The sequence below is a fragment of the Zingiber officinale genome, chromosome 5B, assembly GCF_018446385.1.
Source record: "Zingiber officinale cultivar Zhangliang chromosome 5B, Zo_v1.1, whole genome shotgun sequence".
NCBI lineage: Eukaryota > Viridiplantae > Streptophyta > Magnoliopsida > Zingiberales > Zingiberaceae > Zingiber > Zingiber officinale.
The window spans coordinates 139380621-139396424 of NC_055995.1; the positions used below are offsets into that span (position 1 = coordinate 139380621).

Sequence of the window (15804 nt, forward strand, 5' to 3'; positions counted from 1 at the left end):
CGACAAATAACAAGGCACCATATGAATTGTTGTATGGTGTTAAACCAAACGTGAAGCATTTTCGAGTATTTGGATCTCTTTGCTATGTTCATTTGCAGGATTCTCAAAGGAGTAAGTTGGATGCAAAAGCAGTTAAATGCGTTTTCGTCGGCTACGATGAACGAAGAAAGGGTTGGAGATGTTTGGATCCTACAACAAATAAATGTGTTGTGTCTCGCAACGTCATCTTCGACGAGATTTCCTCCTATCACTTTGAAGAGCCACCTAGAGAAGAGAATGACATGGTTACCTTGCCGCTGTCTCGCTTTCCAGAAAATTCTTCTCTAGAAACTCAAGAAGAAAGGGGGAGTGTGGACCAAGGCGAGAATGTTCAAAACAATCAACGGCCAAGAAGAAATGTTGATCGACCTCCTCGTTATAGAGATGAAAATTTCGTCACTACTTTTTCATGCTTTCTTGCTAATCAAATTGATGACAAAGAACCCTCTTCATATGAAGAAGCCAAAGGAGTAAAGGAGTGGAAGGTTGCCATGAAGGAAGAAATGGATGCATTGCTGAAAAATCAAACATGGGACTTAGTTCCGAAGCCTCTCGGAGTGCAGCCGGTTTCATGTAAATGGGTCTTTCGCATTAAAAGGAAGGCTGACGGGAGCATAGATCGGTTCAAAGCAAGGCTGGTCGCTCGGGGATTCTCACAAAAATATGGAGAAGATTACGAGGAAACCTTCAGTCCAATAGCGAAAATGACTTCGGTACGCACCATTCTTGCCTTAGCAGCTAATTTCGGGTGGAAACTATGGCAACTAGATGTCAAAAATGCATTCTTATATGGAGAGCTTGATAGACATATATATATGGAGCAGCCAATCGGATTTGAATCCGAAAGTCATCCAGATTTTGCATGCAAGCTGAAGAAGGCACTTTATGGATTAAAGCAAGCCCCGCGAGCCTGGTTCGGAAAAATTGCAGAATTTTTACAATTTTGTGGTTATGTGGTATCCGACTCGGATTCAAGTCTGTTCGTCAAGAAAAGCCAAGGATTTTTTGTGATTGTTCTACTATACGTTGACGGTATTATATTAACGGGCAGCAATCATTCAGAAGTTGCTCGACTTCAAGAAGAACTATCCTTGCGTTTTGACATGAAGAAGCTAGGCGAGGTGAGTAACTTTCTCGGAATACAAATTGAAAATTTGGATGATGGGGTTTTTGTGTCTCAATCTAGCTACGCCAAGAAGCTCGTTGAGAAGTTCGGAATGATAAATGGGAAGAAGCGGTCAACGCCACTCGATGTAGGTACGAAGCTTCGTCGTGATGAAGGAACACAACTATCGGATCTCCATCTCTATCGTGTCCTTGTGGGAAGCCTGATTTATTTGACAATAACAAGACCGGATATTGCCTTCTCTGTTGGCCTTGTTAGCCGATATATGCAAGCACCGAGGAAGCCACACCTCGAGGAGGCAAAGAATATATTGAAGTACATTAATTCCACTCTTGACATGGGCTTATTTTACAAGAAGGGTGCAAAATTCTCTTTGGAAGGATTTGTGGATGCTGATTTTGGTGGAGATTTAGATGATCGAAGATCAACATCCGGATTCGTTTTTTTATGCGGAAAAACAAGTATTTCATGGTGCAGCAAAAAACAAAGTTCGGTGTCACTGTCCACCACCGAAGCCGAGTATAAAGCTTCAGCCCATGCTGCTCAAGAATGTGTTTGGCTTCGTAGACTTTTTGAAGATCTCCAAGAACCCATTGATGGATCGGTTCCTATTCATGGAGATAACTTAAGTGCGATCAAGCTTACATCAAATCCCGTCTTCCACGCAAGGACGAAACATATTGAACTTGAGCATCACTTCATCCGTGAAAAAGTGCTTAGCGGGATTATCGACATGGTTGCTGTTCGAAGTGAAGATAACATCGCTGACATTTTTACAAAGCCCCTTTCAAAGGGTCCGTTCGAAGACCTACGTTCTAAACTTGGGCTGATTCGGAAGACATCACTTTAAGGGGGAGTGTTACAAATTAAAGTGACGTGGTGATAAGATTTCTTTATTTCTTAAGATTAAGTTAGTAGTATGAGTCATCCCTATTTACATGGTTAGTGGTACGAGTCATTCCTATTTACATGGTTAGTGGTACGAGTCATTCCTACTTACATGATTTAGTGGGATTAGTATAATGTTATCTTTATCTCTTGTAGTGTATTTAAAGGGTCGATGGTGTAAGTGTTTAGTGTGCAAGAGAAATAAAATAGTATTTTCTAGTCTCTCCCCTCTTCTAATATTCTTCTTCACGGTTCGATCATCGAGGTCTTCCTTCTGGGTGGCTTCATTTTTCGTTACATTCCACTTATGCTTGATCTATGATCTGGTTTATACTGTTGTGTTGAAGCAACAGACTGCAAAACCTATTTCACTTAGCTTCCTGTAAAATCTGTTTTCCAGGTGAAAGATGCAGGTGTTATGAAACTACCATTTAGATGATAACGATCGAGATGTTTCATAGTATTGTTCTTCTAAAGGAAATAAACAATGAACCTGAACGCCAAAGATTGGCATTGTAATAACTGATGGATATCTTCTTACATTGCACTCCTGCAGCCTCAGGAACAGAAGCAAGCTCCTTGGTTAAGTTCTGCAATGCCGTATGTGTCTGTTCGTCAACTTGCACTGTCTCAGCAACCTCAAAAGGAATCTTAAGTGCAACTGCTCACCCTGCTTAATAGTTCCTGAAGTGGTTTGTTTCTTTATCAATCTTAAGTTTTTGGTTCTGGGTTGGAAGGTCGTTGTTTCACTGTTCTTTGTTTTTTTCCCCTAATAAATACAATGCATATTGCATCATTCTCGATCATAGTTCTTCACTTTGAATCTTGGAAGATTTGTTTGGATTCTAGGTTTCATCAGTAGTGAGAACAAAGCAAAGAATGCAAATAGAGGTGGGCAAAAAAGCAAAGGAGAGAAAGAGATAGTCGTAAAAAGGAGGCTACAAAATTGTATTGCGAAAATTTAGGTTTATAAAGGAAAAGAAAATATAAATAGATAATAAAAATAACAATAAAAGACTAATCTACTCTTATATAGTAATAATTTATCATATATTAACATCCTCTCAAACTCACAATGCATCAACAGAAAGCATTGAGAGTTTGTTAACCAGAAATTGAAATTGTACAATGGAATAATGCGCCTTGATGAGCAAGTTTACAATTTGCATGAAAAATGAGACAAATGATAAAGTGATGATGTCATTTTGATAGTAATGGCGAGTGAAATGACAATCAATCTCGATATGCTTAGTGCGCTCATGAAAGACAGAATTGCGAGTAATTTAAATAGAACTGGAGTTGTCACAATACATAGGGGTAGGGTTCAAGAGAAAAACACTCATATCAGCAAGTAGTCAACGTAACCAAACAATTTCAGCAGTAGTAGAGGCCATAGCATGATATTCTGCTTCGGTAGAAGAACGAGAGACAACATCTTACTTTTTATTCTTTCAAGAGATAAGGGAATCTCCTAAGAAAATACAATATATGTTGGTCCCCTAGCGGCTGACTAGAGAAGAGTGAATAGCTTGAAATAAGAAAACAAACATCTTTCTCGACGTTTCAAACTAAATTAAGAAAAGACTTATATAATAACAAAAAATAAATGCATAAATTAAAAAGCATAGGCACAAAGATTTTACTTGGTTAGCAATCAGAAGATTGCTAATCCAAGATGTTAAAAGTCCACTAAAGTTTCCTTCAGGCGGAGAAGCCTCTTAAAGAAGTTAAAGCACTGAATTATAAAGCTAAACTAAAAGTAGAACGTTTACAAGTGTTGTGTTTAGCTTCTGGGATCAGGGTTGTATTTATAGTCTTGATCGGGGCGTCTAGAAGGGTTCTAGATGCCTGAACGTGGATAGAATTTTATCCACTTCGTAACGGATCGTGACAATGAGCGTTTTGATAAACTTTTTGGTTCGGGAGACCGAACTGGGCTGAATCAGCTCGACCAGGGTGCGCGCCTGGGGTGCCCTGGGTCCGGGTGGTCCGGCCACTCGGAGCACAGTCAACCTACAGTTGACTTTTCATTCAGGTCTTCCACTCCGGCTCCGCTCGCTTGGGTGATTTTGGCTATCCGGAATTGGGCTCATCCGAATCCATTTTTTGGCCTTCTCGAGCAACCTTCCGCTCTGGTTTCTCATCCCTCAAAAACGCCGCTCGCTTTCTTCTCGTCCGCCAGCATACTCTTCCGTAGCACCTCATCCCTCAGACGCACCGAGCCCGTCGACTCTCTCCTGTGTCGTCCTTCTCATTAGTCGTAAAAAGGAGGCTACAAAATTGTATTGCGAAAATTTAGGTTTATAAAGGAAAAGAAAATATAAATAGATAATAAAAATAATAATAAAAGACTAATCTACTCTTATATAGTAATAATTTATCATATATTAACATCCTCTCAAACTCACAATGCATCAACAGAAAGCATTGAGAGTTTGTTAACCAGAAATTGAAATCGTGTAACAGAATGCGTCTTGGTGAGCAAGTCTGCAATTTGAATGGAAGATGAGACAAATGCTAAAGTGATTGTGTCATTCTGATAGTAATGGTGAGTGAAATGACAATCAATCTCGATATGCTTGGTGCGCTCATGAAAGACAGAATTGCGAGTAATTTGAATGACACTGGAGTTGTCAAATGCACAGGAGTAGGGTTCAAGAGAAAAACACTCATATCAACAAGTAGCCAACGTAACCAAACAATTTCAACAGTAGTAGAGGCCATAGCTTGATATTCTGCTTCGGTAGAAGAACGAGAGACAACATCTTACTTTTTATTCTTTCAAGAGATAAGAGAATCTCCCAAGAAAATACAATATCTGTTAGTCCCCTAGCGGCCGACTAGAGAGGAGTGAATAGCTTGAAATAAGAAAACGAACACATTTCTCGACGTTTCAAACTAAATTAAGAAAAGACTTATATAATAACAAAAAATAAATGCATAAATTAAAAAGCAGAGGCAAGAAGATTTTACTTGGTTAGCAATCAGACGATTGCTAATCCAAGCTGTTAAAAGTCCACTAAAGTTTTCTTCAGACGGAGAAACCTCTTAAAGAAGTTAAAGCACTGAATTACAAAGCTAAACTAAAAGTAGAACGTTTACAAGTGTTGTGTTTAGCTTCTGGGATCAGGGCTGTATTTATAGCCTTGATTGGGACATCTAGAAGGGTTCCAGGTGCCTGAACGTGAATAGAATTTTATCCACTTCGTAACGGATCGTGACAATGAGCGTTTTGATAAACTTTTTGGTTCGGGAGACCGAACTGGGCTGAATCAGCTCGACCAGGGTGCGCGCCTGGGGTGCCCTGGGTCCGAGTGGTCCGGCCACTCGGAGCACGGTCAACCTACAGTTGACTTTTCATTCCGGTCTTCCGCTCCGGCTCCGCTCGCTTGGATGATTTTGGTTATCCGGAATAGGGCTCATCCGAATCCATTTTTTGGCCTTCTCGAGCAACCTTCCGCTTCGGCTTCTCATCCCTCGAAAACACCGTCTGCTTCCTTCTCATCTACCAGCATACTCTTCCGTAGCACCTCATCCCTCAGACGCACCGAGCCCGTCGACTCTCTCCTGTGTCGTCCTTCTCATTAGTTGCGTCTTTCGCTCGACCGCTTGTGCTCCTAAATTCTTGCACACTTAGACACGAGGATATCAAAACATAACAAGACCTAACTTGACTTGATTGATCACATCAAAACTATCATGGAATACTTACAATATCTTGTGGTAGACTTACGATTTGTAGAATCACCACCCCAATCTGCATCTGAGTAGGCCTGAAACTCTAAGGTAGAAGTAGAAGAATAAAGAAGACTATCAAACTAGGTACCTCGAAGATATCGAAGGATGCGAAGCACAGCTCCGATCCCCAATGTACTGAAGTGGGAGAAGCAACAAATTGGCTGACAATATGTACAGAATAAGCAATGTCAGGTCTACTAATGGTGAGATATACTAGACTACCAACTAGAGTGTGATATAAAGATGGATCTAACAATGGAACACCATCAGTAGAAGAGTACTGAGCATTAACCTCAAGTAGAGTATCAACAATATGAGTGTTGGATAGATGAGCTTGCTCTAGAATGTCACCAATATATTTGGATTGTCAGAGAAGATAGCCATGAGGAGAATAAGCTACTTCAAGTCCCAAAAAATAACGCAGAGGACCCAAATCTTTCATATCAAACTCACGAGCCAAATGTAATTTCAACTCTTCTATTCCACTTAAATTATCCCCTTTAATAATTATGTCATCAACATAAAGAGAGAGTAATGTGCGACCTGACAAAATACAATGAACAAAAAGAGCAGAATCATGTTGGCTAGGAAGAAAGCCAAGAGATCTAATCACAATGGAGAACTTATCAAACCAACCTCGAGGAGCTTGTTTAAGGCCATAAAGAGTCTTCTTTAGTGTGCAAACTTCACCAGGGTTGTGAGTGACATCTGGTGGAGGCCCCATGTAGACTTATTCTTGAATATTTCCATTTAAAAAGGTATTTTTAACATCCATCTAGAAAATAGACCACTGACGAACTAATGCAACTGCAATGAGAGTACGAATAGTAACAAACTTGGAAACTAGAGCAAAAGTTTCCTCATAATTCATACCATATTGTTGGGAAAATCCTTTAGCAACCAAAAAAGCTTTATACCGCTCAATTGATCCATCAAATTTAGTTTTGATCTTATACACCCATCGAGAACCAATCACACGCTTCCCCAAAAGAAGAGGAACAAGATCCCAAGTACCTGTTTGATACAAAGTAGAAAGTGTTAGGACCCTTGGCCGCCGGCTAGAGGAGGGTGAATAGCCCTGCACAAATTAAGACAAAAAATACATTCCTCGGACTTATAACTTAAATAAAATGAACACTTGCAAAAATAAAATAAGAAATAAACTGAAAAGAAAGAGGCACAGCGAATTACTTGGTTACAACCGAGGAGATTGTTAATCCAAGGCGAAAAAGTGTACTAACAAAATCTCCTCTGGGTGGAGAAGCTTCTTACATCATTCAAAGTTCACAAAGCAAAGCTAAACTCTAACAAATTCAAGCACAAGTGTTGTTTCAAACTATTCTATGTTGCTATAAAGCTTTAGAAGAAAGGCTACTTATATAGCCTTGCTCGGGGCGCTTGGAGGGTTCTAAGCACCTGGAGTGGGATAAAATCTTATCCCCGACGCATCGGTCAAAGTCCACGTCGATCTTGATAAAACTTAGGTTTCGGGCGCTCAGACTGCTTCGGGCGCCTGGAATGGTTCTAGGCGCCTCGAAGGGGAAAGTCAACATTTTTTTGACTTTTTGTCTGCGCCTCCATCTTCGGCTCCGCTTGCTTCGGTACGAGTCTTTCGCTCCGGCTCTGTTTGTTTGGGTGATTTCGGTCATCCGAAATATGGCTCACCCGAACCCAACTTCCGACTTTCTCCTCGAGCAAGCTTCCGCTCCGACTTCTTGTCTCTCGGAAATGCTGTGCGCCTCCTTCTTGTCCGCCCACGTATTTTTTCGCAGCACCTCGCAGCTCAGACTCACCGAGCCCGTCGACTCTCTCCCGTGTTGTTTTTCTCGCTAGCTACGTCTTTTGCTCGATATCCTGTGCTCCTAAGTTCCTGCACACTTAGACATAGGATTAAATACAACAAGAAAATGAAATAAAAGAAACTGAGAAACCAGAGTCACATAATTGATCGACCGAGACAAAATTCAAAGTAAGATTAGGAATATAATATATATTAGACAAAGATAATTAGATATACAAATAGAGTCAACACCAACTAATGACATGAGAGAACTATCAGCGGTCATGATCGGAATAAAAGGTGATGAATTTATAGATATAAAAGAATTGGCATTAGGCGATATATTATGTGAAGCTCTAGAATCAAGGATCCAGATAAGGGAATGTATACTTGAGGTACCATTAGAGGGCAAACCTATGTGAGAAGAGACAGACATGGCATGTGACTGAGATGTAAGGAACTTCTGAAACTGTTCAGTAAGAGTAGCACCACCATAGCCACCTCCAGAAGCACCCACCCCCACTACTATAGCCACCGCTACCATAGCTGCCTCCATAACCACCACCACCACCATGAAATTCACCTATTCGATCAGTAGCATAATTAACTCTAACCATCCGACCATGAACATCCTTTCCATCCATACCACTATTGGCAGCAGAGGCTTCTTTCCTAGAAGTAAATGTCACAAATCCAAACCCCCAGATCGTCTAGTTTCCCCGTCCATGATAACTCAAGCTTCAACCACTTCACCAAAACTAGTAAATACTCGATGAGAAAATGGATTGACTCTGATACCACGAGAACAAAACAAAGAATACAAATAGAGTGTAAAAGGCAACAAAGCGAAGGAGATAAAGAGGTAGTTGCAAAAAGAATGCTATAAAATTGTATTGTGAAAACTTAGGTTTACAAAGAAAAAGAAAAATATAAATAGATAATAAAAATAATAATAAAAGACTAATTTATTCTTATATAGTAATAATTTATCATATACTAACAAAGTAGATCCTATTTATATGGCAAATTTGAGAAAAAGGTGACAGTTTTGAATTAAGAGTTGAGAGAATTACAACATCTTGTGCAAAAAAACCCTAACTTGGTTTAGGATACGCCTTTGAACATGGCAGAAGGTTGCAAAGGGGCGGAGTCGAGCTAGTAGAGGCCTAGCGCAGGGCCGACGAAGCATAAGAGAATCCACCTGTCGGCGATGACGAAGATTAAGGTGTAGGTGATCTTGTTGAGCCGAAAGAGGAGACCCTTCTCCCTCATCGTCATGATGTCATTGCCTCCCAGTCCTTCTCGGGCGGTGACTACCTCCATGCGGCACTTTGCTGCTCCTGCTGCCACACCCGCGACCGAGTCAGTACTTGAAGTTGAGCGCGGGCAGAGGAGCGGAGTAGGCGGCCATCGTGTTGCCCTCCGCCGACTTGTCACCGGTCGCTCGAGGAAGGAGAAGGCTACTACTTTGCTTCACTACTTTTACTTTACTCCGTTGTCATTTTCATAGAGATGTTTTAAATTTTATATTTAAATATTTCATCAATCAAATATTTATAATTTTATTAATTTATATCTAATTTTATCTTTAAATAAAATCAATTATATTTTCAATTAAATTTAAATACGTTAAATTTAAAATTAAAACAAATAAAAATATTAAAGATAAGGCTCAGCAGTGCTGCATGCAACGCTGTACAACTCTTTTATATATATATATATATATATATATATATATATTTTAAAAAAAATAAAAAATATCGAACAAATTTTTTTATTTACCAAAGGGCGCACTTGAAAATCTGAATTTACCAAAAGGTGTACACTACTTTGATATTTACCAAACAACGTACTTTTTAAAATGCATTTCATATTTTACCCTCCGGATAATTTGACTTTTTCTATTATTTTTCTTTTCTTCATTATATTTCTCTCACTTCTCTCTCTCCTCTGTCGGTAGAATATAGGAATAACATTAGTCAATCTTTAATCACATTTTAATACATTTGAAGAAGCCAAAATAAATAATGGACACCATATTTGGACTCCTTGCAATTTTAGAAATCCACAGGAACTGAAATGGGTGCAATCGGAGCTTTCTAGGTCGATCAGTGGGTTTCGGTCAAAACCCACTGATGGACCTAGAGAGCTCCGATTGCACTCATTTCAGTTTCTATGGATTTCTAAAATTACAAGGAGTTCAAATATGATGTACATTATTTATTTTAGCTTTTTATATATGTTAACAAGCAAAATCAAAGAATCGGCATAAAAGCCCACGTTGGGCCTGATATGGAATCATATCAGGCCCAACGTGGGCCTGATATCATTCCATATCAGGCCCAACATGGGTCTGATATCGTTCCATATCAGGCCCACGTTGGGCCTGATTTGAGTCCATATCAGGCCCAATGTTGGCTTTTTTGCCGATTCTTTGATTTTGCTTGTTAACATTTATAAAAAGTCAAAATAAATAATGGACACCATATTTGAACTCCTTGCAATTTTAGAAATTCATAGAAACTGAAATGGGTGTAATCGGAGCTGTCTAGGTCCATCAATGAGTTTTGACCGAAACCCACTAATCGATCTAGAAAGCTCCGATTGCACCCATTTAAGTTTCTATAAATTTCTAAAATTACGAGTGAAAATATGGTGTCCATTATTATTTTTGGCACTCCTAGTGGTGAACCAGAGGTTTTGAAAAACCCTAAATCTCTCTTTCTTTTTTTTTCCTTTTTTTTTTGTTTAGGCCTGATATGAAGAGATATCATGCCCACGTTGGGCCTGATATCTCCCCATATCAGGCCCAATGTGGGCCTGATATGGTAGATATCAAGCCTAGATACAACAAAAAATAAAAATAAAAAAAAAAAGAAATAAAGAGAGATTTAGGGTTTTCAAAACCTCTGGTCCACCACTAGGAGTGCCAAAAATAATAATGGACACCATATTTTCACTCCTTGTAATTTTAGAAATTCATAGAAACTGAAATGGGTACAATCGGAGCTTTCTAGGTCGATCAGTGGGTTTCGGTCAAAACCCACTGATGGACCTAGAGAGCTCCGATTGGACCCATTTCAGTTTCTATGGATTTCTAAAATTGCAAGGAGTTCAAATATGGTGTCCATTATTTATTTTGGCTTTTTATAGATGTTAACAAGCAAAATCAAAGAATCGACATAAAAGCCCACGTTGGGCCTGATATCATTCCATATCAGGCCCACGTTGGGCCTGATTTGAGTCTATATCAGGCCCAATGTGAGCTTTTTTGCCGATTCTTTGATTTTTGCTTGTTAACATATATAAAAAGCCAAAATAAATAATGGACATCATATTTGAACTCCTTGCAATTTTAGAAATCCATAGAAACTGAAATGAGTGCAATCGGAGCTCTCTAGGTCCATCAGTGGGTTTTGACCGAAACCCACTGATCGATCTAGAAAGCTCCGATTGCACCCATTTCAGTTTCTATAAATTTCTAAAATTACAATGAGTGAAAATATGGTGTCCATTATTATTTTTGGCACTCCTAGTGATAGACCAGAGGTTTTGAAAAACCCTAAATCTCTCTTTCTTTTTTTTTTCCTCTTTTTTTTGTTTAGGCTTGATATGAAGAGATATCATGCCCACGTTGGCCCTGATATCTCCCCATATCAGGCCCAATGTGGGCCTGATATGAGAGATATCAAGCCTAGTAACAACAAAAAATAAAAAAATAAAAAAATAAAAAGAAATAAAGAGAGATTTAGGATTTTTCAAAATGTCTGGTCTACCACTAGGAGTGCCAAAAATAATAATGGACATCATATTTTTCACTCCTTGTAATTTTAGAAATTCATAGAAACTGAAATGAGTGCAATTGGAGCTTTCTAGATCGATCAGTAGGTTTCGGTCAAAACCCACTGATGGACTTAGAGAACTCCGATTGCACCCATTTCAGTTTCTATTGATTTCTAAAATTGCAAGGAGTTCAAATATGGTATCCATTATTTATTTTGACTTTTTATATATGTTAACAAGCAAAAATCAAAGAATCGACAAAAAAGCCCACATTGGGCCTGATATAGACTCAAATCAGGCCCAACGTGGGCCTGATATGGAATGATATCAGGCCCACGTTGGGCCTGATATGATTCCATATCAGGCCCAACGTGGGCTTTTATGTCGATTCTTTGATTTTGCTTGTTAACATCTATAAAAAGCCAAAATAAATAATGGACACCATATTTGAAATCCTTGCAATTTTAGAAATCCATAGAAACTGAAATGGGTGCAATCGGAGCTCTCTGGGTCCATTAGTGGGTTTTGATCGAAACCCACTGATCGACCTAGAAAGTTCCGATTGTACCCATTTCAGTTTCTATGAATTTCTAAAATTACAAGGAGTGAAAATATGGTGTCCATTATTATTTTTGGCACTCTTAGTGGTGGACCAGAGATTTTGAAAACCCTAAATCTCTCTTTATTTCTTTTTTTTTATTTTTTTTATTTTTTTTATTTTTTGTTGTATCTAGGCCTGATATCTCCCATATCAGGCCCACATTGGGCTTGATATGAAGAGATATCAGGCCCAACGTGGGCATGATATCTCTTCATATCAGGCCTAAACAAAAAAAAAAGAAAAAAAAAGAAAGAGAGATTTAGGGTTTTTCAAAACCTCTGGTCCACCACTAGGAGTGCCAAAAATAATAATGGACATCATATTTTCACTCCTTGTAATTTTAGAAATTCATAGAAACTGAAATGAGTGTAATCGGAGCTTTCTAGATCGATTAGTGGGTTTCGGTCAAAACCCACTGATGGACCTAGAGAGCTCTGATTGCACCCATTTTAGTTTCTATGGATTTCTAAAATTGCAAGGAGTTCAAATATGGTGTCCATTATCTATTTTGGCTTTTTATATATGTTAACAAGCAAAATCAAAGAATCGGCAAAAAAACCCACATTGGGCCTGATATGGACTCATATCAGGCCAACGTGGGCCTGATATGGAATAATATCAGGCCCACGTTGGGCCTGATATGGAATGATATCAGGCTCACGTTGGGCCTGATATGATTCCATATCAGACTCAACGTGGGCTTTTATGCCGATTCTTTGATTTTACTTGTTAACATATATAAAAAACCAAAATAAATAATGTAAGCCATATTTGAACTCTTTGTAATTTTAGAAATCCATAGAAATTGAAATGAGTGCAATCGGAGCTCTCTAGGTCCATCAGTAGGTTTTGACCGAAACCCACTGATCGACCTAGAAAACTCCGATTGCACCCATTTCAGTTCCTGTGGATTTCTAAAATTGTAAGGAGTCCAAATATGGTGTCCATTATTTATTTTGGCTTCTTCAAATGTATTAAAATGTGATTAAAGATTGACTAATGTTATTCCTATATTCTGCCGACAGAGGAGAGAGAGAAGTGAGAGAAATATAATGAAGAAAAGAAAAACAATAGAAAAAGTCAAATTATCATGAGGGTAAAATAGGAAATGCTTTTTAAAAAGTGTGCTCTTTGGTAAATACTAAAGTAGTGTATGTCTTTTGGTAAATTCAGATTTTCAAGTGCGCCTTTTGGTAAATTGTCTTTTTTTTTTTTTTTTTTTTTTTTTTTTTTTTATATGTCCGATCATTTCTAATATCTCCGATTTCCATCTTTATCAGATCTTTCATGATACTTTGACAGTTTTGCCCTCGCCGACCAATGTAATTACAATAAGGTATTAACCATGTGGCTCAAGTGAAGAAAAGAATAATTAAATCATTTTTAAAAATAGTATTTAACAAACAAAAAAAAAATAGTAGTGGATGAGATTGATTACGTAAGTATAAACTTTGGCATTGTTGTTCATGGCAATTAAAGTTTTCTCATTTGTTCATATAAATCGTAATTTGTCTAGGCGTAGGTGAAGATGAAGATGAAGGATTGTTGGATTTTATTTCTTTTAGATGGGCTCATGTGAGATTTATTAGCTTATGGATTTATATCGTTACAAATTCAAACTCAATAAGCGATCACCTTAAGTTAACTAAGATTTTGACTATTGGATGTGCACTTGTATATACAGAACTCATTATCCATATTCATCATTAATGATAATAATGTATATCCTCTTTACATGGTGCTCCTTGTCGAAATTGTTTAAACTTTTGTCTTAGCTAATTTCTGTTATTACTATGTAAAAAGGTAATCATCAAACTATTTGATGCTGGATAGGATAATAATTAGCTTATGCACTAATGATTAGAAAGATTGAAGAGAAGCGAGAAGAGAACCCAAGGAAATAAAGAGAATTCTGTTAGAAAAAAACTTTGTTAATAATAAAGGATTAATTCTCAAATAGTTAAACATGTGAATATATATATATATACTTTAGATTCTAAATTACTAGAAATAGTAAACAGATCTCCAAAGGCTCTGAATTTTTTTTTTGAATTTGATTTTTCGTAACCAGCATATATTTTTAAATTTCACAAGCAGACAAAATATAATTTCGAATACCAAAAATTATTACCTTTCAAAATTCAATGGCTTGGTCCTTCACCATTGCTTCTCATTTTTTCACTTGTCTTGTAATTTTCATTTCGCCTTTTGTTTCTTCGGCTTCCTTCTGGTGTAGTGTAGTCTGATCTCTTGAACATACGACTTCGAGTGAGTTTAATTTTGTCCGAATTTCTTTGTTTATCCTAAATATTTCCTAACATTTTGAAATCATTAATGATGTTCTTTAGAGCTTTCGATTAATTCTTCTAATGATCGCCCCAAGGAAACAACGAGGTTCGTTTTGATGATTTTGCACATTTAAATTTGCTTCAACTACTATAATAATAAATTATCAAATTATGTGTTTTATCAAAGATTTTCTTTTTTCAATTACCAAATCAAACATGAACTCGATACACACTCTTCACGACTCCGACCATCTTGCCCTAGATCCTCTCCGAATCCAGCAAACCAAAATCCGTGCCGCCGTTATCTTTTTTACCGTTAGATTGCTTCCCGAAACTCGCGTTGAACACGTGCGCGGAGTAAACCAGTCCAGGTTCCTCCTGCTGCATTCCCACCTCCCGTTAAACACGTGCCACAGTGGCTAACGAATAAGTAGCCGACACGACACGACGCAATGGCCACTTGCCCTTGTCCTCTTCCTCCGTTCCCTTGCCGTCTGATCTATAACCATCTGGCCCCACTGGGGGGCCTTTCCTTATTTACCATCAGCCTGACTTCCAAAGCGATCGGAGAACATTACTTAATTAGGCAACTTCTTCTTCTTCTTCTTGAATGGGATTCGCAGCCGCCATGTTTCTGCAACCTGTGCAACTGAAGCAGCAGCAGAAGAGCTCCTTGTTAGTATTCAGTAAGCAGAGAAAAGCAAAGAGGTCGATAGCTCCGGTGGGTCTTCTTTTCCTGCATGCTCTGTTTCCAGCTGAAACTTTTGAAGTCCGGCCATCGATGACCGGAAAGAAATTAAACGAGGTGTACGTTTATTTCAGGTTGCGAGGCTATTTGGGCGTTCGATCTTCGAGGCGTCGAAGCTGAAGGTGCTCTTCTTGGGGGCGGCGGCGGAGGAGAAGCAGCCGGGGAAGCTCCCCAGGACCTACACGCTCACTCACAGCGACGTCACCTCCACGATCACCCTCGCCATCTCCGGCACCGTCAACAGCGCTCAGGTACCTACGATCTCGATCGATCGATCGTATGGCTGTTGGTGAATGATGTGCGATCTGGTTTTGGTGCAGTTGCAGGGGTGGTACAACAGATTGCAGAGGGACGAGGTGGTGGCGGAGTGGGAGGAGGTCGCTGCACGTGCACTGCCACGTCAGCGGCGGCCACGCCCTGTTGGCCCCGATCGCGGGGCTCCGCCGCAGCATCTTCCGCAGGGAGCTGCCGGTGGTGCTGAAGGCGTTCGTCCACGGCGACGGCGCGCTGTTCGGCAGCCACCCGGAGCTGGAGGAAGCCGCCGTGTGGGGGTCTACTTCCACTCCAACCTCCCGGAGTTCAACAGCGTCGAGAGCTGGGGGTCTCTCAGGGAAGCTGCGTCATCGGGGCCCCCGTCGTCCTCGCCGGAGGAACGGCCGCGGCGGTGCGGGCCGGAGTGCGAGTGTTGATTCCCTCCGTAGAGCTTGATCAGGCGGGACTGTTAGAAATATGATGCGTCCACGTCCCTTTAGATTTATTATGCGCGCCCACGTCCCTTTAGATTTATTATGCGTCCGCGTTTCTTTCTCTAAT

The 15804-nt window shown here is 39.4% G+C and overlaps 1 pseudogene; it reads left to right on the forward strand.

The window, feature by feature from the left end:
• Positions 1–14821: 14821 nt before the first annotated feature.
• On the forward strand, positions 14822–15766 carry LOC121987939 (annotated as a pseudogene).
• Positions 15767–15804: the final 38 nt, after the last annotated feature.